Below are 27,703 nucleotides of genomic sequence, written 5' to 3'. Positions count from 1 at the left end.
CTTCCCCCAACCCCATAGTTTTAAATATGTTCTAATAATGGCAGCATAATCTACTAGCTGTTTATACTTTTTTAACTTTCTTTTGTTGTAAATATTGTATACTTTTTGTGATTCAAGTTATGTAGCCTATATGCTCTGTAAGGTGATGATTTGTATATATAAAAATGGCCCAGTAATATTATATAGTTTCCCATTTAAAAGGTTATTGAGTAACCTTTGCATTAGTTTAAACACTACCAGAAATAAAGCTGAGCCAACTATAAACACTCAATTTTTGTATGTTTTCCAAATTGTACTTATTAATGCTTTTGATACTGTATTATGTGCCAATAGTTTCCCAATCACATAGCAGGCAAAAGATATTTTGTACTTTTTGATCCACTGTAATATTTAATAAAAAATGTTACTATCTGTTCCCTTTTGTGTTTGATTAATAATTCTGTAAACAGCCCTTATCACAATGGATTACATATTATCCCATCCGACCTTTCAGCCCTCTTATATTGGCTTTTCTAGAGAAAATATCCCCTCCTGGAAATGATTAGATTAAAGAAATGGAAGTTTGCAATTTCCTAAAGGAGGAAGAGACAAGATCTTCAGTGCCCCTCTATTTTTATAATGCATTCGCACTGAAGTGTGGCTGCGGTCAGGCTGACTGTAAGAATAGCTTCTGATGGGATAACATTCGTGCTTAGCCAGTGGCTTCTGTAGAAAACTTGCTCTATTTGCATCTCAGAGCGGGATTTTTTTTCCACCAGTACTGCAGACTCAGGCTGAGATCTGGAAAATCACCCTCTGTTCTTCATAGCTCAACCACGAGTAAGATTTTGGAGTCAGATGTTAACTAATAATTTTGCTGAGGCCAGTAAACAAGCACCAAATAAAGTTCACTTATGTTCTGCCCCTTGCTGAGTCCAAACCCCCCAAACTTGGTGACCCTTTAAGAAAGAGGTCTTTCAATGAACACTGTTGAGTGCAGTTACGTTCCTGTTCTTAGGTGAGAAAATCATTTACTTCGGTGTGTTTCAGGAATGTATACCACCACCACGACGCACATCTCGGCACTGAGGGCAGATCTGGTGGCTGGGGCCACCCTGCAGTCCCAGATCGTGGCTGAACTCTGTGGTCCTGGTAAGTGTGTGTGTGTGTGTGTGTGTGTGCGCGTGCGTGCACGTGCATGTGTGTGTGTGTCCGTCCATATGTCCATCGTCTGCAAGGAAACCTTAACCGTCATTGCAGTTTGGGAACAAATTTGCACTGAAGTGACCTGAAGGGCTTGCAGTGGATCACAGGCATTGTCTCAGGGCTTAGCTGCCCCTTTGATGGACCAGCGCAGGCCTGCATGGAGCAGCAGCCCAGGCAGTTGGTCGCAATTACAACTGAGGATAGTCTAGCTATACTAGTGACTCGCAACCACTTCCAGTTTTGAAGGCTGAATGTCTTGTGGTCTGAGCAAGGACAAGGGATGCTGTGCCACTGGCTTGCTGCATGCTGAGTTTGTCACAGCATCTTTTCTCTTGCTGTCAGCAGTGGGAAATTAATGGTTTTGTGGGTCTGGAGGAAAGTAGAAATGCAAAAGATCGTGGTGCTCACTGCAATTTACTTCTCCTGAGCAGGGTCTGTTGGTTTTGTGTCTTGCACTTCTGCAAGAAGGGGGTTCAGGTGGAAGAAGAAGTAATTATAACAGTAGTGCCCCTGTACCATGTTCCTTTGCAGTAGTGGCCAACATGCATGTAGGAAAGAGCTCCCAGCTGTGCTTCAAAGGCAGCCTCTCAGAAATGGGGAGACCTGGCAGCTGGGGCCACAGTGAGTCAGTGCCCTGAGGTTGCCGGTAGGAAATGCCAAAGGAAGTGCCCCAAACTCCACCTCTGTCTGCAACCTCGGTGCCTTGCTCCGGGCTGCAAGGAAGCAAGTGCAGCCCTGCGCCTGCCCGGGCTGGGCAGCCTCCCAGCCCCTCAGGATCTGGGCCACTGACCCAGTGTCTGCGAGCGCTGGCTTTTGTGCTCGTGTCTGCCCACCGGCACTGAACGCACCTCAACGGCTCTCCAGGTAAATGTTCTACTAGGATGGTGCACGCTTCCTCTTTCCTTCCTACTGAAAGAGCTCCACTTTTGCAGGCTAATTAAATATTTGCTTGGCCAGAGCAGGAGTGTTACTCCATTTCCTAGAGAGTAAGGTGGTTTCCTATGAAAGGTGAGGCAAGGGTTTTGATTGCCATTGTCAGGCTGGGAGTGGGGTATCTCATACCATCTCCATCCCTGCTGGATCTGGCTTGGGTGTTCAGATCAGCCTCTGCCTCATTCTTGCCTGTGGAAGTTTATTGCACTAAAATTCAGGTTTCTTTGTGAGTCTTCTGTTGACCTCTCAGGATACTCTTTGGCTGACTGTTCCCCCCCTGCTACCTTTGTCTGCCTATTTCAGTCCTCAGGCCAATGCCAACCCTGTGAGACCTGAGAGCGTTATGTTATCAAATACCACACGGGACATCTGTAACCCTTTCATGAACGGCCAGGACGCAGGAGGCTGTGAATAGATGGAGGTCCTAGGGACAAGAGCACCCTGCCCCGTGCTGATCCAGGAGCATTCATCTCACCTACTGTTTGCAGGCCACTTGCCATGGGCAGATGTCACGCCAGTAGCTGTATCTCCCAGTGGTATTTCGGAGGCAGACCAGAGTCACATCTAACACTGTCTTGAAGCCAGCCTTTTGAGAACTGGGCCCTTCCTCTTCCCCTCTGCCATACAGTCAGTGTCTCTGCTCCTCGGAGAAGTTTCCAGGAACATTCTTAAGAAAGTTTCTTCTACTGGGAGGAGCACCCTGCACACAGTCATTACAGGTAATCCTCACTGGCATTGTAATTACTCTGAGAAAGAGCGAGCTCGCCCACAGGCTTTCCAAGAATACATGACACCGTTGGTTTCTTCGAGGCAAGCCTGGAGCAGGAAAAATGCAGCCTGTAGCTTCGCCTTCCCCAGTCTCTGTAGGCTCATGCACAAGTTGGTATCGGGGCATGTTGCCATTTAGCCTCTCCTGAGCCTGGAAGGACAGGATGACCTTGGTGAAAGAAAATGGAGCAGCCACTGAAGGAACCCAAATCTCCCTCGTGCACCTGAGCCTGGGATTATTTAAGGTTTGCATTTGCCCAGGAGTAAGCCGGGGTCAGGAACAGCACGGGAGGGCGACTAAAGCCCCGAGCTGAAGCGGCCGCAGGGTAGCTTTGCTCCCGCGCTTTGGCCAGGGGCGAAGATGCCCTCCCTGGCAGTGCTGCCTCCCTCGGGTGTTCAACGCAGAGCCCTGCTTTTGAGGCTGCACATAGCCAGCAGAGAGGACCGTGAGGCCTGCTGGATACAAATTAATCTTTGTTTTCATTTAGCTTTGCAATTTATCCTTTACAGGATTAAAAAAACCACAAGTATTAAAAATGTTACATGCTCCATCTAGTGTCTTACCTGAGGAATGAGCCTCAGGAATGTCATGGGAAAAGCCTGGGATGGGACATTTCATGTCCCCGCAGCCAGCGCTCCTGCCAATCTAGGGACTGGGTTTTTCTTCTCCTCCTTCCTTTAACTCAGCGACCCCAGGATTTCACAGATACTGAGAGGACAAATGTGTATTAACAAATCAGATTAGACAAATTCCTGAAGGATCTTTTTGGCTATTAACAGGCAACTGCTGCTACTCGCAGAAGACCCTGAGCTTCTCAGTGACGGAAGCTGCGGAGATCTCTGCGAGCCACCGGACACGGACAGCCTTTCCCTGCCAGACCAGCCGGGGACACGCTGCTGGGGTGCTCATGCCACTGCACATAATAAGGGCTAATATTGGGGGAAAAAAACAAACATTTGCATGGTCAGAGGGGGGTTGCCCCCAGAAAATTGAAGAAAAAAATAATTCGATCTCCAGTTTCATTTGAGAACTGACCACAAAAAATCTACTAGCTTCCCAGCATTAAATTTTATCCAGTTTGCTCTAAAACTTCCTTGAAAAACATATGCGTGTATATGTAGGTGTGTGTGCACACACACACATTTTAGAGTACTTAGGGGCAGCCCGGGGTTTCAGGCGGCCCTGCCCCAGGCCCCGCCCCCAACGGTCGCCTCCCCCCCCCCCCCCCCAACGGCCTCAGCTTCCAGAACGTTCCGTGGCCGTTGGCAGCCCTGGCGCGGGCGGCGGGACCCTCTTCCCGCCCCCCGGTTTTTCGGCCGACATCGGCGCCCCGGGCTGGGGTTTGGGGCTCCCCTTTGCCGTGGGGAGGCAGGCGGAGGCCGGCTGAACCTGCCGGGGCCATGGCGGGGCCGGCGCCGCGTGTGGCCGGGACGTGGTGGAGCGGCGCCATGAGGTAAGGAGGTGGCGTTTACCCGTCGGTAGCAGGTTGGTGGACCTGCGTGTGGGTGAGCTGCCATAGGGCCGTGACCCACGGGGTCGCTGGGAGCCGAGGAAGCTGCCCTTACTGATATTTCGGCTCTCCCCACCTCTGTGCTTTGGGGAGCAGTGAGCAGTGCTGCACATAGCTGAAATACGTGCATGTATTTTTAGATGAGACTGCCTAAGTGCAGCTTTAATCGGTGCTTGCAGAACGCAGTGAGGTTGTTGTCAGCATGGTAAAATGTGCTTGATCAGAAATCTATCATCTCAGTAATTGTTACGTGGAAGTCGCTGTCTCTTTTTGTTCCCCCCCCCAACTCTTTTAGGATAGCTTACAAATGATTTCAAAGATGATCCGAAAGACCATGTCTCACGCAAATAGAAAAGCAAGGGTTCCCTCACATCTGGAGAGTGTGGTGATACCATGTGGTACAGGAGTAAGGTGGGTGGAGTAAATGAATTGCTTTATTAGTGTGTAGTGCCATTTTAATCTTTAAGGTTTGAGGCTTGAGCAAAACCTACCACCATTGCAGACTGCGGTGGGGTCTTGACACAAAGGCATTCATTTGTCCCACGCTTCCTGCAGGATTAATAGGCAGGTGCTAGTGAGTTTGCAAAGACCACGAGGCCTTTGATTTAAATGGTAGCTCTGTAATACAGTATTCAGATGCCTTGACAGAGATGTGGAAGGACTTGCTGCGAACCTTTTTAAGGAGTAAAATACTCTTGGATGTGAAAATACTGGATCTTTATCAGACTGTGGATGGTTTGTAGATACAACAGCTAAATGCAAGTAATTGAGTTTACAGGCAGTCCAGATGTGTTTAAGTAGAGATGAAGGGTATTTCTACAATGAGGGGAGCTAACTAACATTGTTTAGAAAAAAATTGAAATATTTTAATTTAGAAATTATATGTGCGTCTAGCTGGGTCTTACCCCCTGCTAATTTGAATATCCTGAATGTCTTTGGAACACTATATGCATAAAATAGGTCTGAAATTCAATAGCAGGCATCTATACCACATTTTAAATGCATGTGATAGCAAACTTATATACTGACATTACCACAGCGTTTTGTGTCCTCTGTAGTTATTTTGTGTCTTGTGCTATATGGCCTAGCCCAGCTCTGCTCGGTCCTGCCTTGCCTTGCCTCTTATTCAGCCCTTGCCTTTGCTGTGCGTCTGGGGTGATGCCAGAATGGCAAGGCTGGGCCAGTAATACAGGGAACAAAAATGTCTCTGGTGCTTTACACAGAGCTCACAAATACCAGTGTGTGTTTAGCCTTTCGGATCAGGCCCTGTAGGTGACCTAGACCAAGAAGTGGACCTCTGGATCTCCAGTAGCACTGGGGGGAAAAGGAGTGAGTTAGTTACTTAAAAGTAGCCTGTTCTTTTCTACTCTTTGATCTGCACCATGTTAAGTAAATAGCTCCATTCTCTCTATTTTATGAAAGGACCTAGTAGCATAAGTAATTTGCCTGTGCTGAGATAATTAGAGCTCTAGAAAACACCCACACGCTGAACTTAAGCAGTGCTTCACGTGCTACAGACATTAATGACTCCTTACTTAGAGGCCCAAAAGCAAACATTACAGCAGCTCTCCATTCAGCAGAGGGGTGAACCAAGGCGTAGAGAGGTGAGGCACTTACCTAGCATGTCCTCAAAGACAATGTGGTAAGAGCTAAGGTGCTCTTGCTTCTCCTAGTGGGCCTTATATGGTGGACTACATTGCCTCAAACACAGAGTTTATAAACTAGGAAAGAACATGTTTTATGAAAGGAAGCATTTTTTTATTTCCCCTTTATTTATGGAAGCAATTGTGGAGGGTGGATATTGTTGGGAAAGCTTGTTGGATTTGGCTAACTGTTCCTTCAGCTAAATATCACACACCTTCTGGTATTTTTGTTACTGTCTTAACGTTTTTTGCATTCCACTTCTGTCTTGGCCTGCCCTGTTGGCATGCCTGTCTGTCTCTTTAACCTTTCTTCTTTAATTGTAAGCCCACTGAGGTGTAGTTAGTTTGTACAGTGCTTTACACCACAGCATCAGCACAGGGGCATCTAGGTAATCTTACAGCATTTTGACTATGCTCAGTGGCTTGGTCACATGGAAGAGCATGAGTTGACCATGTCCCATGCAATGCAGTTTCCCAAACAGTTGCTCAGACCCTCTGTCCTTTGCTAAGAGCAGAAGGAATTCTCCTTTTCCAGGACTTCCTTGGGGTGTGTTTCCTTCCCCACTCTACCCTGCAGCAGTAACCTGAGGAGGCGGTAGGGAGTTGAAGGAAGAGGCAGAGGCCAGTGCGTTCTTTCTTTAAGCTTTGTGTGCTCTTCCTCCTCTTGGACAATTATTTCCTTTTGCCCAATTTATCTTATATTCTGGAAGGAATATGATCTAACTAGCAGTTACCTCTGGCCAGGGGACTGGAACCATCAGTCCTGGAACCATCCTGTTCTTTTATGTGTTTGGCAGGCAAAGTTGTGCATCAAATGAACCTTGCAATTAACGTGTTATTGGGGGTTTAGTACCAGGAGCTTCCTCACCTGCCAGGACTGATCTTGCATCTCATCTCAACATGAGTTCCGCCATTACCTTCTACGTGGGCAGGATAAGTTGGATCCCCTTGCCCTCCCCAGCAGTTCAGAAATCTAGGGGCAGATAATCTGTCTTGGAAGGCCCCTGATGGAGGCCTCAGGATGTTAGCAGCTCTAACTTTCCATTTGACCATGCTGCCACTCCGTGCTGTTTGTCAGAAGCAGCTGGTTGAATGAATTTGTGATCTACTGACCAGGAAGTCTGCTTGGCAAATGATGTTCTGAAGCAGGAAAGAGATGCTTGTAGCTGGGAGCAGTGACTTCAACAAGATAGTGTTGCAGGCTCTCTTAGGTCATGTGGCCCAGTGTGTGTCCCGCCTGACTCCCAAACTCATGCATGGTCAAGTGGAGTTACGCACCACCAGTTGTGCGACTGGATACCCATTCCTTGTTCCATGTGTCCCTCACAGTGGGATTCTACCAATTAAAAGCCTCTGAGCACAGTGTTTCTTTTTTATTAATTCTTTTTCTGGTGGTGTTTTTGTTTGCAAGTGCCCCCAAAAAACAACCAAGCAAAGAAAGCTTTTCCTCCCTCCCTGCAATGTCTTTGGAGCTCTCAAATGAGGAATAAAGCCATTTGTTTCTAATTATATTTGGCAGCCACTCAGAGAATTTAGGACTAAAGCATGTGAATTTATTTTCTCCTGATTAAAGCACTTGACCTTGTAAGCAAAAGGCAAAGATTTCAACACACACCCACAAGTAGGCTAGTAACAAACTGCAGAGAAAAGACCCCCCCAAAAAACCCTTTACTTAGATATACAAAATAATTCATTATGAAACAAAAGGCAGAATATTTAATGCATAACTTAAGCTTGCCTAGGGCTCATCTAACCACCCATTTACTGCTTTTAAAACAGCATTTACTCCTCTAACACAAACAGAACGAAGACCCACACGCTCCATTGAATCCCCAGTGTACATGTGATCAGGGCCCATTTATTGCCTACAAAAGAAAGCATCTTCTATGGCACTGTGTTGGATCTCTTAGCCTCTAGTGCTGTGCCAACAGGATGGTTAGAGTGAGATCCAATGGCAGAGGCTAATGTGAGTTACTTTTATTGCCATACATTTTTTGCATATTTTGTGTGTGAAACAGTTTATGCCCATCAGAATGTAGCACAAATCCCCTCTTTTTGTTTTGTTTTGTATTTTAGCTGTGTGGCTATTTTGCAATTATTTGGTCCTCCTGAGCTCTGTCAGTTGTGAAAGATGTCAGGCTTCTGCAAGGCCCTCTCTGTACCGCATGCAAGTGGTCCTGGAGTTTAGCTGTCCCCAGGCTGTCCTGGTCAACATGGCAGCAGTGAGGAAAGGGGGTGCTCATTTTGAGGCTCAAGGGCTGTGTCCTTTCTTTTCTCTATCTGGACATGCTCCTCTTTGTAGAGCAGTATGAGAAAGGTGAATGATGTATCTGACTGCTCCTGAAAAAAGCTTTCAGGAGAGGCTTTAGTGACTGCAGATCCCCAGTAAAGATAAGTGGTTTCCTGCAGCTGGAATTAGGTATCCCACTGCTTTGAAAAGTCAGAGGGCTGGGCTTGGCCTTTCCTCAGCATCTCTCTATCAGCCAGCTCAAGAGTCTGTTCTTAGGTGCCTCTTTTTGGGAGCCCGAGTGCCTTATTTCAAGCAGGGGTTCCCTGGGGTCACAGGGTACCCAGTGGTTAGGGACAGCGATGCCAAGTTGCCTTTCGTGCTTCCGCCCATCAGACACAAGGTGACACAACTTTTGCTGAAGCGCACTATGGAGCGAGTTCAACTTTCAGCTCTTGTGTTTACTATTTTGTCTGCTTTAATAACAGCGCAAGGATGTGTTGCAATCGCAGAATAGTCAGCTGGCTTCTAACCAAGAGAAATAGCAATGATCTTGATGGCACTTTTTAAAATAGCAGAGAAACCAGCTCAAACAGAAATTAACTACCCTGTGAGATTCTGTGGTCCATAAAATTCTTCCCCAGGCTCCATGGTTTTAAAATAACATGAAAGAAATACTTTCCATACAAAGTAGTTAACTAGCATACAGATTCTTTTTTAGTCATAATTCTGAGAGTTGTACCCAAACAAAATAGTTATACAGGCATTAAATTATACATTAAAGAAGGCTGATAAAGACAGTGAATTACAGAGCTACCATATAAGATTTCAGATATACAGATAGCAACCATTATTAACATTTTTATTAAAGGTGACCTACAAAAGAGGGACAAAAAATCTGTGCCACTTTTGATTTCTTGTGATGCATGAAAAAGTGAATCTGAAATAGCTCCAACCCCACTGACATCTAGTTCTACTGTCCTTTCTGCTTCCCCCTTCCCAGCCTCCCCCCAAAAACTAATGAAGGAGAGCAGAAGATTGTTTTCTGGTGGGAATGCAAATATGCAGGCTGATGTTCTCTGTTTTAGCTGGGAAACTCCTTTGAAGGACATAAAGTGGAAGTCATTCTCAGTGCTTAGCTGAAATAGTGAGATTACGATTTTTTGTTGTGGAGAGATTTTTCTCTCCACTGGATATTTGAGTTTTGAAGAAGCAAACAAAAGCAGAAACAAAGCAGTTCTGACTAAGAAGCCTGCTCTCTGATGGATTGACTTCCTGCAAATAGTTCATTTTGTATCTTAAGAAGGTGCAAACTCCCTACCACCATTTTGAACTAATTTGTAGTGGCTTTTTTCCCTTGTGGATTCTCTGGTGTCTGTAAGGGTGGATCTTGCATTTCAGCTTTTCCTGCAGTGGGGTACTAACAGTCTCTTTCCTCTAGTTGCGTGGGCATTTTCATAAAGCCTGTGGGAACATAATTATCTCTGAGACTGCTACTGCTCTGTCCCTGGTGGTTAAAATTGTTTAACAGGTTATTTGGTTATTGTTATTTTCAAAATTTATTTGGAATGAACTGACAGACAAATAGAAATACACAGGCGCTCACACACACAGAAACACACCATGATTGCGTAAGCAGCATTTCCTTAGGAAATCAAGCTTAGGCAATTAGGATAGCCAAGCAGTGCAGTGTATTTGTTTCTTCTTTGCAATTGCTGGGCTTTGCTGCTCGGGTGATGTCACAGTCCTGCTCTGGTTTCCTTCCCCCAGCCATCCATGGCATTCGAGGAATCGTAGCTAGATGAGAGCTGAATTTCTAATGTAGAAAACAATCAATAAGCAGTGGAAAATACTGATTTATATACAGCAAATATATAGACAGAGTGTATGTGTGTTTAATGCTGCTACTGCATGTCTCCAAGACTAAGTCTCTATCAGGATAGAAGGGGTTATATACCTTAGCTCACACCAGTTGAATGTAATGGACAACTCATTTTCTAAATGTGTCATAAGCAAGGAAGTGAGATCAATACAAAATAATGCAGAAAAGACTCTTTCTGTTAACCTCTAATATACTGAGAACAGCTAGGTCAACTCCATCCTGTGTTCTCCAGTCACTTTTCCTTCACCAACTCCCCAGTACAGACCTGTAAGAACATCCCTAAAAAAGAATATAAATCATTGCAGTCTCAGGAGCCAGGGCAATAGGAATAGATTTGTCAAGAGCAGTATGATTTCTTAACTTGGTGAAGCTCCAGGAAAATGGTTGCTTGCTTATTGTGAGTACTCAGCATTTGCCATGAGGTAGACAAGGTAAAAAGGACCATTGTTTTTGCACTTGTGTAGCTTTAAATGAGGAGCTGGTGATGTTTGCTTGCAGTGATAGTTATCCAGAAATGAAGAATTTTAGATCATCTTTTTCCTGATGTTTCAGTACAGTATTTTGGGGGCTAGAGTTGGGGAAAGTGAAGTTGAAGGTGAAGGTTCATGCCTTTGGTGGTTGTCAGCAGCGTGCAGTTCATGCTGTTATAGGTCCGTAGGATTTAACAAGGACACTTCAAAAACGAGCACTTTCAAAATGGCACACTTACCTGTGAGATGCATCAGGCCGCCTTCTAGTATGTCACCATGAACCAAACATCTTTGTTCCGTCAGGGACCTGCCTGAGGTTAGCATTTTGCTCTGGTGCTTGTTCTCTTGTGGCACTGACCTTGTCTGTATAGTAGCTTGGGTTATCTGGGCTTGCAGGAGGTTGAGGGGGGGAAGTAGGGAGGGAGGAATGATTTGTACCAGTTTCTTTCTGGAATGCAAAGTATTTGGGCTTTAAGTTTAGATTATTGAAATATAATGATTCCGTATTTCCAGCTGTAGTCTCTTTTTCTGTACCGTTAGTATCTGCTTTGTGGTGAGCAGAGTATTTCACAGGTTATATCATTATCATTCATGGTTGTTTTCATCAGGGGTTGAAAATTTAGGTGCAATAGAGGCAGAGGACAAATTAATCTCCAAAATTTCCCAAAGTTTCTAATCCCTCTCCCAGATGGATTGTCAGATCATTGGGCCTAATTATCTCTAAAAGTGTTTTCTTGCGATTCCAGAAAGTTGTTTTAACATCCCCACTGTGAAGGCCATAGTCTAAATGGCAGTAAGTAGAGGTATGCTCTGCAGCAGACACTGGTCCTAGCTGAAGCTTTCGGGTGTGGATCTCAGCCTTGCCAAAGCTTAACCATAGCTGGTTGCTGAGTTTTTGTCTCAGCTGTAGACTGGACACGTTAATTTTTCCAAGAAGGGAGATATCCAAGACTTACTTAGGAGCCCAGTTTGAGCCGTCCTAATGGGTTTCGCATGGCTTGAGTCCTCAGTACCTTGTGGAAATAAAGTGGCCTTTTTATGTCCTGAGGTTTCAAAAAAACCAAACACACTCAAAGTCATCAGTTGCTTTGGAAAAGGAAGGCTTAGCTCACCTCTTGTGCTGGGTATTTGGGCTCTTTTACCTTGCAGCATTTAGGACTCAAATGAAGCTTAAAGAGGGGAAAAAAACCCCTACATTGGCATTTGAGCTGAGTGTTGTAGCTGAGAAGTCGCAAATCTCTGGCCGTGTTTAGTTCTGTCAAATGACATTCCACAGAGAGTTTACAAAACACAAGAAATGCACTCCAGTAAGGTAGACTTACTCCTGTAAGTCTAAGTGGGGCACTTCTGCAGGAGCAGCCTGGAGCACTCACCCTCTGTGATGGGTGGCCTCAGAGCCAGGTGGCCACAAGATGGCATTGTAGACGTTAGCCTTCCTCCAACAAGCACAAAGGGCCTTCTGGAGAAAGGCGTGGGGTGTTTTCTCAGACACTTCAGCTTTTAATTCTTACACACACAAAAAAAATCACCTATCAGTAATACCAAAAAAAGCAAGGGCTGCTGAGTCTTGCTGTGGCTGAGTGTCCATCTGCTTTTCCATTATAAGCTTTTTGTCTGAGGATTTTGTAAGCTCATGGTAAAGTTCTGTTCCCAGTTGAAGAACAGTATAGGGGGTGTATGGATATATATATATGCATATATATATATATGGTGCTATATATTTCTTTCTTCCCTTATGATAGCTTTGGAGTTAGCCAAAGCAGATCATTCATTCAGCTGCAATTTTGTCTTATATGAAAGCAAGAAGCCAGCAGTACTCTATCAAGGAATGGAGGAGACTGGATTACATTTTCCCACATGGAGCTATATTACAGCTAGACCAAATGCTATCCAATGGCTGATATAAAATAAAATTGAAATGAATAAAGCCTGATGACAACCCGCTACATTATGAATTTACTTTGGCGAGATCAGCCAAATCCATTTCCCTGTGGGCAGGGTTTCAGATCAAAACCAGCTCTTTTATAAGGCTACTACTGATGTTACCCTTTTCCAAACTTATACAAGGCAGAAGAGAAGGGTCTGAACTGCAGCAGTGAAGGAATTGGCCTCTGAAATAGAAATAGGAAGACAAGAGTATTAATTTATAAGGGCATTAATTGTATGTCAATGAGAAGGAGATTTTGTTTTCAGTAGCTGAAAATGTGGCATGAAATGTATTAAGGCTCTCACTTCTCAGTGTACCACCGCCATTTGTAGAGGCCAGTCTCTTTTATTCTTCATTAGCAGTGCCCTGTGTCCCAGGATCTCAAGGGCCATTGTGGAGATATGAGAAAGCAGCCCCCAGGTCATTAGCCTGACAGTCTCTTCATCTTCCCCGGAACTTCTGTTTTTAACTGCTAATGGAAATGGAGGAACATCTCCAAAAGTGGAACCACTGGTTGTATTTTCCACAGGCTTCAGTTTGAATGTTTGTGTGTTTGTTTATCCCCTTCTCTCTTAGCTGATGCACGATAGTTCTACTCAGAAGTAGCATCTGTTCTTCATTTAGAGCCAGCATTAAGCTACTTTTACAACTGGATTGATGCAGGCAGAAGGAGGTCAAATGATTTATCCAAGTTCAGACAGAGTTCCACTATAGTTTCTCTATAGCACCTATAGATTGGGTCAGAGATGCATTTTGCAGGGAATACATGAATCAAATGATTGATATCAGCAAGATAGAGAATAGTAGTGTTTCTAGTACCGTCCAGCTTTAGCTTTTAGTATGGGCCCTCATAAGGCTGCATAATAAAAAAACCCAGAGAGGGTAAGATGGAGTTGTATGCTATTAGAATTAGACTGAATCTCCATATGGATCAGAAGCAAAGGAATTATAGCTGCATACCAAATACTTCAAGTACAGATACAAAGTCACTTGGACGAGAAAGTCCGCAGCCCCTCCAGTTTCAGTCTGCTGGCTAGTGGATTCGCATGCTTGTTTTGCCGTTTTGATACCAATCCTTTTGTTTTGCCAGGACTGTGACCTGGCACACCCCCATTCTGCCAAGCTGCTCTTCTGTCTGAAGTAGTGGAGTTTCGATTACATTACTAATTTTTATTATTATTCATTCCAAAAATCAATGACTTTTTTTATTACACTGAGTTACTACGTATGTTCTGGCTCTTGTCTGGATTGCTTCTCTAGAATGTATGTGTTGTTACTTTGCTATCTCATTAAATAATGACTTTATGTTAGAGTGAATGATACAGCTGTATATATGCTTCAGAGGCAAGCAGGAAGACCAAAATCTTCCCCAAAGGTACTTGCAGTCTAAATAGTCCTCACATTTTCCCGGTAGCCTCTGGACTCTGACAAAGAGAGCTGGGGAGGGGGTAAGTAAGAATACAGACAGCAAGGTCAAAGTAATAAATTGTGGTGAAATATTTCAACAATGGAAAATAACTTGGACAGACTCCATCAGCAGTGATGATTTCTGTATAACTCCTATGACTTTCTCCCCCCCCACACACACACACTAAATACTTAATGACCAGTAGAAATGGGAACTATATAGTGGTTTTGTAGCTGGAGCTTTTCTTCCCCCGTTCTTTTTTGGAAAGATCAGAGAGAGGTTTGCTTTTTCTCCATCAAAAACATACTTTCCAATCTTTTCCTTTCTGATGGCTTCCTTTTTCTTTCAGGAAACCTTCTCTGTGTGGTAAGGTTGGCAGAGTGCTGCTGCCCCAGGACCTTGGTGTTTTTCTTAGCTCAGTTCGGCCAGGATAACATTGTCTTCTAATAAATTAGAGTCCTTCCAAACAGCTGTTAGAAGAATGCCTAATTTAGGTGGTGTTTCTTAGGTTGTATTTCACAGTACTGCAGTACTGACCCAGGATGTTTTCTGCTGAAAATCAGATAGGGTCTGTTCAAATCTTTTGAAATGAAACTGGCTCTCTTTTTGGAGTGGGTGGAGGGAAACCAACAGCCTTGTGTAGGCCCTGATCATTTTTCCTTTGCATGCCACTTCTTTTAAATTTTTTTAATCTCATTTCTTATTTATTGTCAACGGAAGTTGTTGGTTTGTCAGTCTTTGAGAATGAACATCTCTCCTGAGACCAGGCATATCTGTATCTGGTGCTCTGAGAGTGCCCATATCAGCTTTGACACAGAGCAGCCACTGGTAAAGGCTGTGTGTACTTTAATCTTAAGGGCACAGGAGCGCTTGCAATCTTGCTGTCACTGTTTTCAGACTTTTTTGATTTTTAGACATCCTTTTTTCCCCAGTACAGTAAAAGCAGTGTGTGAATGCTTCTGATTGGTAAAGAATCATACGGGCATGAGTGTGAGATGCGGTAATTCTAAAGAGGCCATGTACCCAGCACACTCCTCTGGGGGGGAATGAGAATGTGGCCGTCCAGCACTGCCCAAGGATTTGCCCCTTTACGGGGCAAATTCTCCTGGATATGTCTGATGCTCCCTGCTCCACCTGTGTGAACTGGAGAGGAAGTCCAGCATTGAGTCCTGTCTAACATTTGACTTGGGTAACTGATTTACACAGCATAACTGAATCAGCTACTTCAAGTAGTCAGTGAAGCTACTGCTTGGGCTAATTAGGCCTCCTGAAAGCAGGCTGTATTAGTTGAAACAGAGGGATATACAGTGCTATTATGGTTATACTGCTTCTTGTGCCCAGTCTGATTGCTCTGTAGGGTCATATCAATTGCCATGTACCAGATCATTCAGAGCTAAACTGAGTGCACAGCGCTCTACTGCAGCATGTATCTGTATCCTCAGATCAACAAGCAAAGAAATGCAGCCAGCAAATTAGCAAGTGTGGCCCATCGCCAAGTGAGAATTCCTTCTTTGACATGGCTGTCTTCACCAGATGAGCAGTGTGTGAGTTTTGACATTGGTATAATCTAGATAGATGGTCACAAGAATTGGAAAATTCTGCTCATGCCATTTTCTTTGATTTTTTCCTCATCCAATTGAGAAAACAGGAAAAGGGGAAAGAATAACATGTCACTTTTTGGATTCATCTAGTTCAGAAACAATGGGCAGATTCAGAAGTTTAGTATCATATTTTATAAATGATGGAGTTCTGCTGTAGGGCACTTTATGCCACAAGAACTCAGGCTATCTGATATCCTATTATATTTTTCTTAATATTTTTCTGATAGTATTAAAACTTACACATGCACGCACACACACAAACACACACACACACACACACACACACACACACACACACAAAATATATAGCATAAAGACTTTAAAATACCAATATCAATTATATGAATTTTTTTTCTGGAATACATATGTATGCAACCTCTATTCTTCAATACCTATGCTTCCTAACTCCTGAATTACATTCTGTATACTGTAGGGACATGAATTTTCTTCTAAATACTCCCTTTCAGGTGGTATTAATCTGCAACATTCATATCTGGCTTTAGAATCTGTTCAACAAGGCTGGCAGTCTGGGTTTTGGATTGTTGTTCTGAAGAAAGAGACTCTGCCGTGAAACACACAACCTTAGTTCTTAGAAGGAATTCAGGTCCTGTTTGCAAGGGACGAGATACTTCTGTGCTGAGGTATCAGTATCTGGCCACCTCTAGCTGTTCTAATCAATGCTTCTGACAATTATCCTGCAACATGTCGCAGCAGGAGAGCTTCTGTGATCCACCCTGAGCAAAAGTGAACTTGCGTGATATACAAAGATAATCGTGCAATAGTTGTGCTCCCTAATGTCCTGACTTCTCCCAGCTAGTACTACCCAGATTACCCCATGGTTACCACCCACAGTGTACAGGGAGTGTGGTGGTGAAGGACAGGCACAAGGGGTATGGAGCAAAGTGAATAATCTGCAGGGTTATTCGAATCCTGCAGATACACACCAGCTGGTCACAGTACGATGCCATAGAAACTCTGGTCTTGTCTGTTGAACTCAACTGGAGGTTTTTTTTTTTTTTCCATTAAGCTCAAATGCCTACTGCTACTGTCATGGAGAGTGCAGGGATATTATTCATTTTCAGTATTTTGGATGGAGACTGTTCATGGCAGATATCCCACAGATGAACAGAGTACTTCTATTCCACCAGATGCACTACAGAAAAAAAAAATCTGCTAAAGTATATGTGCTGCAATTTTTATTTATTTATTTATTTATTTATTTAAGGTCAAGTGTGCTGGAGGGATGCTAATGCATTTGGTTTGTGCTTGTTGCACAGAAGTATGGGAAGACTGCACGTCCACAGCCATGGTAAGAAACCTGACCAAAAAGTTCTAATTGGTTATCAAAGCTGTAAAGAGCACAGAATAAAAACAAGAGCCTAGCAAATGTCTTTGGGGCTATAATGAAAATTGCTGAACATGATCTATTTATATTTCCTAGTGAAACTGATTTATCTAAATACTAACTTGAGTGTGGCGAAAAAGGAGAGAATTTTTACTCAGCCATGGCTTTGGCGGCGCCTTCACACTTCTCTTTGTTGTTTCCTATCTGTCTGTACATAGAGAGAAATACGACATAAAGTCTGACCAGAGCAGGCTTTAGCTGCCCAATTTTAACAATTTGCTCCATATTGATTTAGCTTCTTTTTAAACACCTCTGGCATATTTCTACCGTATTTATTGATGAACATAAATCTGGGGATATGTAATTGAATGCTTCTTGTAAGCCTTGGGTGGGTGGAGGGCAGGTTTCAGTTAAATGGTATCTTCAAAGCATTATGAACAGGACTCGGGAGCCTAGTTGCTTAGTTTTTGGAGGGGGGAAGCAGTTTCACTGCACATCTTTGCACAAGGGGTTTTAGCTTCGAATAAGTCATCCAGGACTCAGCAGGGCCCCTCATTAATACACTTTCCTCCCTCAGATAAGTAGATAAGATTTAGCTTTGGAAAAGGACAACAAATAGGTAGAACGTTGAGTTGAGCTGGATCTCTGTTTGTATGCATATGAAGAGCACTAGATCTGGACATTCATCTACCCTAGGTTAAAAGGAGTTGGGCAAAGTACCAATTTTGCCCAAATTGGTAATTCCTATGCCTTGCTCTTGCGTTCTTAAGAGAGTTAGCATTTAGCAATTAGACAGCTTTGGCTACTGGGAATCGCACTATGATGGCTGTGGGGCAGCCAGCAGCCTGGCCTCAGTTCCACCAGCAGCTGGACCCTGTGCACGCCTGCCCTGCCTCTTGGATGGTGTGATGCTGCGCTTGAGTTGTTCCCAGAAAAGTGCTCTGCCACAATTACCTGTCAGTTTATTGCTAACATAAGCAGTCATTAGGAAATATATGGCAAAATGGAAACCTTCATCCATGCCAGGTGACTGTGGTAGCCTGGGGATCTGAAGCAACATGTCTGTTTTGACAATGGAGCACTAGATGGAAGCCAGGAATAGAAATTGGATCTTCAGGCCTGTTTAAGTGGCACTTCAACCTGCTTAGCTACACCTACTTTTGTTGAGGAGCCTTCACATCTCTGGCATACCCTTCCAAGGCTTGCTCTTCTGCTGCTCATTGTGCACATTGTGCAGCTGAAAGCCTAACTTATTCTGTCTTGTAAGCTTCTTGTCTCTGGTCTCCAACAAGCTCCCAGCAGTCCTGCATGCTTCATGGAAAGTCATGAAAAATGGTTTTCATTATAGTGCCTTGCTGTGTGCCCCCCTGCTCTCCCAGCCCTGGGGTATGTGTTGGGGAGTTGGCCTGCATAGTACTTCCAAGCTGTGTTACAGATTGGACCCAGTGCAACAGTGAAAAACTTCCATCTGGTTCTAAGTTACTTGGGTCTGGGTTTCTGTTACTTCTTACGTGTGTGAACAGGCCTAGTGCTTTGAGCCTCCAGGCATGAATGCAGTATAAATGAAAGCATAAACATGGATATTTTCATTAATAGATGTGTGGAATGCAGTGTGCTGTAACTTACGTAATCCTAGTTTCAGTGAATGTGAGGAATTCATAGAGCTCCTCATAAATCTTGATCATTTCACTTTCATTGATTTTTTTTATTATTCTTTTTAAATTTTCCTTGCTATTTTTTTCATTAATCATTCTCTTCTTTAAAAGTTTCTTCTCTCCAGTGAGGGAGAATTTAAAAAACACTTTTTGGCTAAGATCGTGAACGACACAATCTGAATACTAAATAGCAGGAGAATGGCTTTTAAACAACATGTAGGCAAAAAAGTGATTCAGCTACTCTATTCAGCAAGTAGCCTTCAAAGAAAACCCGGATCCATTTTGTGACTTACACATGTATCAGAGAGAGCAACCCCATGCTAATCTTGGTCTTGTCAGCTTTGGGATATTACTGCAAACCGCATGACATTTGGCAATCTATATCATACTGCAGTTGCTCCTATCCTGCAATTACCATATTTTTATATATAAAATCTACCCTTTTGTCTAACCTGCGCACCTTTAAAAGTACCGGTACTTTGAAGCACTCTCATAGGTAACCAGTATCCTAAAGATATCACACCTCACATCATAGAGGAAAAGCAGAGGCTGGGCGGATGGGCGGAGGGGTAAGAGGCACCCTCTCAGGATACCAGAAGCAGGCCAGGACAGAGGTGATGAGCAGGACAGATAAGCTATAGTGGAGCTGGGGCTGGAGGGATGTCGGAGCAGAAAATATAGGATGAAGTTACAAGTGTGCCAGCACTGAAGCACATTAGTTTTTCCCTTTTAAACAGGAAGCTTGTGGGTCAAAAGCACCATATTCATGAATCTTAACCTGCATTATAAAATAGCTTCAGATGAGAAAAAAAAATGCCTTAAGATTGACTAAATAGGCCAAATAATTAAAATGTCAGTACAAATAAAATTCCATGATTTTTTTTTTTAAGCCAGTTGCCTAAATGGTAGGGGCTGCAATTGGCAAAGAGGAATAGTCATAGCAAAGCGTTCTACTTAGAACTGTGCTTTACTGTCAGATATCTAGTAGCCCACAAGGAGTCCTGGTCAAATTCTCACCTTCTGAAAAGAGTATCAAGGAAGTCACATCAAACTTTAGTCCTGAAGAAAACTAAGTCATCCCTTGTGCTTGGTGGTCACCCTCTAGCCAGGATCAAGGGACACGAGCAAGTCCCTTACCCCTTGCAGTGGGCTTGTGAGGGTGCCCGCAGACTGGGCTTTTTGGCCTCTCACATCTGAGCAGCATCAGGCACATGCAGACGCCCTGCCTCTGGGGCAACACAAGCCTGCATGACCCCCATACCCCACCACAGCTCTCAGGCCCTGGAATGTGTTGGCCCACTCTTAAATTACTTTATTAAGGGTGTGTGTACATCAGAGACATGAAGCACCATGGCTAACAGTGAATAATGGGGAAAATCCAGCTGTAGGGATTGAAAAATCCACTGCATTTTAAAACCAAGGAAGTTTTGTGCTGCTGTGCATATTTGAAATTCTCTTGGTGCACTAGCCAAAGGGGTTTTAAACAATAAAGTTGGCAGGTAGCTAGAGGCTGATGCTGCTTGTTTTGTTTTTGTATTTGACATTAAGGATTATTTCAGTGGTTACACTCAACCCACTGATTACAAACAGCTACCTGCTCAGAGGCCATGACAGTTAGCTATATTGGGGAATATGGTGTTGCTCCTGTTTTTTCAGTGGTAGTTGTTCAGTTGGTGCTGATTGACTCTTCACTTAGTCGAGGAAGAGTGCTGACACTCCTGTGGTGTGCCGAAGCACCAAAATATCCTAGTCCCAGATCAGACTCCCATAATCAAGAGTGGACAACAGAATAACTACTCCTGAAACTGCTTGAGTAGCTAAGTACACTTAACTTGATTGGCTCCTGAAGCTGTTCTGCACTGTGTTTAAAATAAAATCCAGCACAGAAAGTTAAACAATTAATACAGCTCTTTCACATCAGGAGCCCCAGAGAGCGCTTTGCATCATCACCATTTTTATCTTCAGTTGAGCTGGTCCCTCCTTTCTTGGCCACAAGTTCTGTGATTGAAGCCACTGAAACACACACACACTTGCTGGGGATGGGAAGGCATTGCACTCTGGAAACATCTGGGGAGATGTCCACCACTGATCTCATGAGAGAGGCAAACAAAAAAACAGGTTTTGGTCAAAAAGCATCAATGACCCCTGCAGCCTCTGAATGTGCACCTTTTTTGTGTGTCATTGGTGCAGTGGCTTTCAACATGGTCATTGCTTCAGGATTGTGTGTGTTTTTTTTTTTTTTTAATCTTAATGGTAGTTAGATTGTTAATTACTTGAAGGCTGCAAGCTGAAATCTTATCTTTCAGAAGTGATTTTGTAATTAAATTACCCCACTTGCTATTACAGAATGTAACAGCTAAATAATTTTTTAAAAATAGTGAAATTTGACAGTTTAGAGTAATTTCATTTTGTATTGGAGTCTAATGTTATGAGACTGCACAGAAAGCAGAAGGCAGCTGCCTAGAATAGTTTGAAATTTTCATGTGGTAACCAACAACTATTATTATTGTATTAGTGCTTGTAATTCCCAGATGGAGAATTAAATCTCTATAATAGATACAGCTTAGAAGAAAACCTATGTTTTCTTCTTCTGGCAAGGAAAACTGTCTTAAGAAATGATACTATCAAATGTACTTTTCCCAAGTGGTGAGGAGGATGGGGAAACATTACAAGAGTCCTCTTCATGGGGCTTCAACTTTCAGTAGATGCCACTGTAGGATTGTTTGAGATTTCTAAAGGACTATAGGAAGGCAGGCTCATTACTTAGTGATGAGAACAAGCTAATTAGCTCTTTAAGCTGTAATACACACTGGCTATAACTGCAACTCCCTGTTTGTTAGAATTTATTGGTAAAAAAAAAATAAGAAGATCTGTCTCCCCAAAGAAATAAACTGAAGAGCCCCATTTCTGTTGTTGTTGTAGTTTGTTTCTGAATATGAATCTGACCGAGAAGGATATGGAGCATTACAAGGCTGACGACTAGGAACATAGGGATCAGATTTCAGGCTTTTGGAGCTTAATGCTTGCCAGTAAATTTTGACGTTAATTTTGACAGACTTTTACTGCTAAATATCAATTTACATGGGAAGTCCTGCGTACACATAAGGAACCGTGCACTAACCTGATCTCCCAGTTAGAACTTAAAGTACCACAAACAATCAATGCATCTTTAGTTCAGAATGCTTGATGATTAATCTCTTGTTTTCTTTAATTAATGATCTACAGTTAATCATTATAAATGGTAAATAGTCTATTTCTGCATTGGTAGCAAGATTTCCTATGGGAAAATCTTCCCATATAGCTTTATTTTAAATATGCATTTTCACTTAGTACTTACCAAATCCTTACTTTTATGTTATTGCATGATTACAGGTCCATTAACTAATCACATTTGACAACTTGTTTATTGAGGGGAGCAACTATTTTACATGTCTTGCCTGGGAAAGAAAATACTGTAGCAAACAATTATTCAGCAGCTGCAATCATGGAACACTGAATTAATTGCTTTGAAGATCTCAGTCAAGAAGATCTTGATAAAAAAATCAAAGAAAATGTTGTTTGACAGAATGCATGAATGAAAATGCCAGAAGGGAATCTAGTTTTGTAAGCTGCAGTCATGTTCCAGAGAACACTAAATGAATAGCATACCTTGAAATGTAGCGTTCTGACAGAAAAGGAAGCTGTGGAAAAGCTTGTTTGCTTGTTTGTTCTTTTAAGCTTTAGTTTCTCAAAATCAGAACTTACATATGATTTTATAGGATCAGAATGCTGCTAAAAGGGCAAGCAAACTTTAGCACTGTCAGGTTTTCATATTAGTATAAAAGCTAACACAAGGATATTTCATACATATAACCTCTGTGGCCTACTTTTCCCATCCGTACAAATAATTAACCTAGAGGGTATTGTGAAATTTAATGTTCATAAAGCACTTTAAAACTCTCTGCTGAAGGAGCAATTGTGATTGTATTGGAGTGGAATAAAAAGCAGGGTAAGCAGTAGGGTGTCTCGGCTCTGGACCTGGACACACAAAATTTGTGTCTTGATGTGTGTTGTGGTTGTGTGCAGCTATGCTCTGAGTTGGGCCCTGGAAAAAAGACAATGGTGACAGGGCTGTCTGCTCTCTGCTGCAGGAGCAGTACTGTGACACCCCAGCAGCCATGGCTGCTCTGTGGTAGAGCACTGATGCAGTGAACTTGCTGATAGGGCTGCCTGGGTCTGTGTATCCTCCTTCCCTGCCTGAGCCCATTCCTGCCCAAAACAAGCATTGCCAAAACCAGTGGTAGAGGCTGACTGCTCCACAGCAAATCCTGTAGCCTTAGAGTCCTTGGTAGAGTCATAAGGTGACTTGCATGCCTCAGTTCTACCTTAAAGTAAGAGAGTGAGTGAGTGAGTGAGTGTGTGTGTGTGTGTGTGTGTGTGTGTGTGTGTGTGTGTAAAAAACAAACAAACAAAAAAAACCCCACTACATAAAGGGCCTCAGACTTCTTGGGGCTGATTTCCCAGAGGATTTCTGACGGGACCCAGTCGAGCCCCTCATGTGAGGCTGGGGCTTTGGTTGCAGTGGTTGAAATGGGGCTTCGAAGCCAAGTCTGCTGCAGCTTGGGCATCTGCTCTTGTCACTGCTGGGCTCATCTAGGACTTACTCCTACTGTGACACTGAAAGGGGAGCTCAAAGATGCAAGAGCTTTTGTTTTAAGAGGCTTCAAAATGAAGTACCAGGACTAAGCAATAGCATCTCTGGATACTATATTATCATAAAAAGCTGAAAAAGTTGCCCAAGGGCAATAGGTAAAGTAGCTGAAGGGTAGTGATAGCACCAAATGGCATTTCAGAAAACACCTAAATTGAATTTCTGTGGTTCACATGAAAAATCTTAACACACTGTCATCTTTTCAAACCTGCTCTGCTCTTAACATATTAAAAATTTCTTTGTTAGATTCATCTCCCTAGAAGACTGGGTGAACTTGAATTCTTCTCCCTTTCAAAGAGCTTTTTCCCCTGAATCCCTTTTACAATCTGAAGAAAAGGAAGAAAGCCGGAGGAAGCTTAACATGAGATGCAAGTGGAGCCTGATGCTGCAGTGCGTGGCAGAAGCCTTAGCTTAGAAGCAACAGTTCTACTAGAAATCATGTTACAGGTAACTTGGACAGCATTAATCTAGCACAGACTGTTTCACTAGTGTGTCAGCTCTTGCTGTTTTCCCAAGAAAAAATTAATTTATGATTTTTGGTCAAAGTACATAGAAAACACAGACTTGCTGGATACAGTATTATGTTGAAACATTACTGCAGGAATCCATATGGAAATCTGTATAAATGGAGTGTAGTAAATAGAGTGTATGGGAAGTGAGGATTTATGCACCTGTGACTAAAATTCTTGGAGATGAATGGCACACACTCATGCTCAAAGGTCGCACAGCTGAAGGCAGTTTAGAGATTTAGCGTTGTCCTAGGCTGTGCTGGCTGAAGTGCTCCCAAAAGCTGGGTGAGCACTGTGCTGGGGGCCGGGGGGGGGGCGGGGGGGGGGGCGGCTGGCATTCCTGCTGTGCTCTGTCAAAACCTCATCACCTACAAGGGCCTCCAAGGATGAAAGAGCAGTGACGATGACAGTGTACCTACCAGACCCCCAGTGATACATCCGAGGAGCCGCTGCGTGCTCCCAGTTCAGCAGATTCCATAAGGATGGCAGTATTTAAATGCATAATCATGAAATGCTGTGTTGTTTTTGCCAAATCTAGCACCACTAAGGAATAATGTCTCCAAAAGTGGAATGGAAGCTATTGTCACTACTGTGCCTGTTTAAAAGGCTGAGACTCTAAAAAGCCATAGCCCTTGCATTGGCTCTTGTTTAATAAGGGCAAGGGTCTGAACTGAATTTATACACTCATAAATACGCACCCTGACCCAAATAAGAATTGTTGCTGGAGTAACTTGTTGGCTCTCTTGAATGCTTGAATAAGAGACACATGGATCAGCATTGCATCTGCATTCCTTGAGCCCAGCTAAATAATTGGACCTGGGGTTTTTTTTGCAGGTATGGTTTACAGAATTGGACCTGCAGAAGGAACCACGTAGAAAAATGCAAGCAAACAACCTGTTGCTGAATTTTGTATCTATCAGTCTAGGAAGCTGTAAGAGTCACAGAAAACTACCATTTTATCCTCACGGAAAATGCAAATATGGGGTTAGACACTAATGCTTGGAAATCACTAACTTCTTCATTTGCCAAGGAATTATCATTACAATTATTTTAATGGCTAAATGGAAAAGCGTGCATCTGTCTGTAGGCTTAACTGGCTATTTCATAAATTGGAACCAATCTCAGTCCCAAGATAGCAGACCACTCTTTACCAAAAGATTCTAATCAAGCAGATATTTAAGAAACTTTCTAAAAAGGTCAAGGGTAAATAGTGATATTTTGTTAAATGAACAAATGAACTTTTATCAGAATAATAAAAATTACTAATATATTACTAATACATTAAAAGGCATAGCATAGTAAAACCAGTTTGAGCTAGAGTAGTGTGTGGAATAACATTATTACTATTTGTCCGTAATAAAAAGCTTCCCATTTACTTAGTAACATTTAAGTAAGAAAGACCCTTCTAACTGAGTGAAGTTTCTCACGTGTTTAAAGAGCTAGTCTGCCTGATGTCATTTCAAATCTCCCATGCTGTGAGATAAAGCCACTTTGGCGAGGAAAGCAGACTTGTCGTCTTTGTTGAGTCACTAAGTCTAGAGTCAGGAGAAAGAAATGGAAGGTTGCCATAGGGCTGAGCACTTGCTTTAAGTGGGTACGTAAAAGGTACCTTAGATGTGTCAGCAGGAACAAGATGACCTGCATCCCAAGGAAACGGAGTCCAGCCCTGGACAGGATGTGAGGCAGTCCATGCCTGGTGCCCCCCACCTGAAACCATCCCCGATGGCTGAGGTTCCCCAGGGACGGCAGACCGCAGTCCTGCTCGGCCAGTGTGCAGAGCTGCGGCAGCGCCTCGCCCGCTGGAGATGTGCTGGAAAGTGCCAAGCAGAGAGGCTGTTGCTGCATTGACAATGGAGGAACAGGTCTCTGGGCCAACAGGACAGCACAGTCCTGTAATCAGGCATAGTTACATTGTTGTGCGACAGGATCTGCAGCAGGAATAATCATGCCCCCAGCAAACGGCTCAATGGAAAAATATCAAAATATAACTTTTTTTTTATATAAAGAGTCCAGTGCCCTCTAATTGCATAATTAGTGTTTGAATGGTGCCTCCAACCTCATTAGCCAAATCTGTGATTAGAATCAGTGATAAGGGAAAAAAAAAATACTCATCCTTATCTGTTTCTTCTCCATAGATTATGTACTTCTTTGGAATGGCCATGAGAAAAATGCGTTCCCACAGTATCGTCAAAGGAACTACATCCAGCACCAGATTTTCCTACCAACCAAATACAGGGGCTAAGAGTCTGGCAGCTCATAACTTGGTACTCGTGACTCCAGCTGATACATTCACATCATAAGAAGGTCAGTTAAATTGCTTTCAGTTTATTTTAAAAACTCTTAGCACTTGTGTACAGACCTGAGGGACTAAAGCGTAATGACCACTCAAAACCAAAGTACAGCAGCTGCTACCATCTGAAAAACAAATGTTGTGTGGACAAAAGCATCTTCCTTGTGCCAGCTACACATCCACAACATTTTTCCTGCTATTGAGAAGTTTTTAAGTCAGATGTTACGTTCACCAAAATAATGCCAGGATCTTCTCACCTTTCTTAAGGTACATCTTTATTTAAGAAAGATAACCCTGGCAGTAGCTCAGTGGAAGCATTTTTATTTGTTTTTCACTAATGCAGAATGAGCAGCTAAAATGGAGAAAATACCACTAAAAATATTATGCTCCTGTAAATCAAGCGTACCTCTGAGCTAGAACTCTGTGTTCAATTCTAGGCAGCCAGCTCAAGAAAGATATCATCAAAATACACGCGGCATTTTGAAACAGACACTCACTAGAAAATGGAAGATAGAATCCACAGAAGAATGGAAAGACTGGGACTCTTCCTTCGGGGGGGGGGGGGGGGGAAGCTTACGTGAAGCTATTGGTATATTGGCACCACATTTATAACCAGTGACAAAGCAGGTAGGTGAGGTACTATTGCTTACTCTTTCCTTCTTAGTGAAAGAAAATATACAAACTTTAAAGTGTGGGGAAAAAAATGAACTTTTATGGCATATCAAACTGTACTTTATAGTTCTACAAGGCAACACTGATGCCAAAATTAAACTAAATTAAAAAAAGATTTTTAACTACTTCTTACTGCCACTAGGAATGTGTGTCCAAACACACACATGCAGTGAAACTTTGTCAGGATATAAAGCTTCCCGCATCTACATATAGAAGTGCCTGTGATTATTAAAGTCTGGGAAGGACCTGTATGTGTATGAAAGGCTACTCTGCAGCTTCTTTCTGCAGGAATTCTTGTATCATCTTCTGACACGTGTGACACTGGACAGCATCAGAAAAAAGAGGTGAGCCAGGCCATTATTTCCAAATTACCATCTTTTGCAAGAAGTTTATAGAAATCTGAAAAAGCCTTAATAGTATAAAAGATATTTCGCTAGTTCCTGTAATTTTTCTCCCTTTGGGGAGATACATAAAGAACATTTAGAAAGCTATCTTGGTATGAAAATGTTGAAAGATTGTTTTTTCCCTGTGAAAAGCAATTTATTTTGATGTCTCACAAACAGGTTTTTATGTGAATATATAATACACATATGGGAAGATCTCAATATAACCATTTGGTAATGGTTATATTAATAGATCATCATATCTTATTTTGCTATGATCCCTTAAAGCAAATGGCAGCAACTTTAGCTGCAGCATGGTTTTCATTAAATCACTCAGCTGCATTGGCTTGCTTTGCAATTATCAATCATACTTGTTATTTTCATGGTCTCATAAATCAGTCAAATATTCTAAAATTAAAATGTCTAACAACTCTCTCTATTTTTTACAGTTCTTTTATGCTAATTGGACAGAAAGTATACTTTACTTGAGTAGCACAGTTAGCTTTAAATTAGCAGAGCTACATAGAGTTCTGTCTAGCAAAGAGAACAGTAATTCCCCAACCACAAAACTGTCTATGGAAGAAAAAAGTAATGTGTGGTTTTA

The 27,703-nt window shown here is 42.7% G+C and overlaps 1 long non-coding RNA gene across 3 annotated transcripts; it reads left to right on the top strand.

Moving 5' to 3' along the window:
- The first annotated feature begins 1,032 nt into the window (after window positions 1-1,032).
- Window positions 1,033-27,060, top strand: LOC112996756 (uncharacterized). 3 transcript variants are annotated; one of them, XR_010389654.1, is made up of 6 exons: window positions 1,033-1,131; window positions 2,422-2,837; window positions 3,667-3,788; window positions 23,492-23,692; window positions 25,890-26,058; window positions 26,482-26,601. It is a non-coding gene; the product is annotated as an uncharacterized LOC112996756 (long non-coding RNA). The 3 variants fall into 3 exon arrangements; XR_010389655.1 differs by lacking the exons at window positions 1,033-1,131; window positions 2,422-2,837; window positions 3,667-3,788; window positions 26,482-26,601 and adding exons at window positions 4,129-4,340; window positions 16,781-16,864; window positions 27,005-27,060; XR_003262541.2 differs by lacking the exons at window positions 1,033-1,131; window positions 2,422-2,837; window positions 3,667-3,788 and adding exons at window positions 4,129-4,340; window positions 16,781-16,864.
- The last annotated feature ends 643 nt before the right edge of the window (window positions 27,061-27,703 follow it).

Source organism: Dromaius novaehollandiae, chromosome 6 (assembly GCF_036370855.1).
Source record: "Dromaius novaehollandiae isolate bDroNov1 chromosome 6, bDroNov1.hap1, whole genome shotgun sequence".
In the NCBI taxonomy this organism is placed as follows: Eukaryota; Metazoa; Chordata; class Aves; order Casuariiformes; family Dromaiidae; genus Dromaius; species Dromaius novaehollandiae.
The sequence above is the reverse complement of the archived record's forward strand: the minus strand, read 5'-3'. Positions and strand labels throughout refer to the sequence as shown.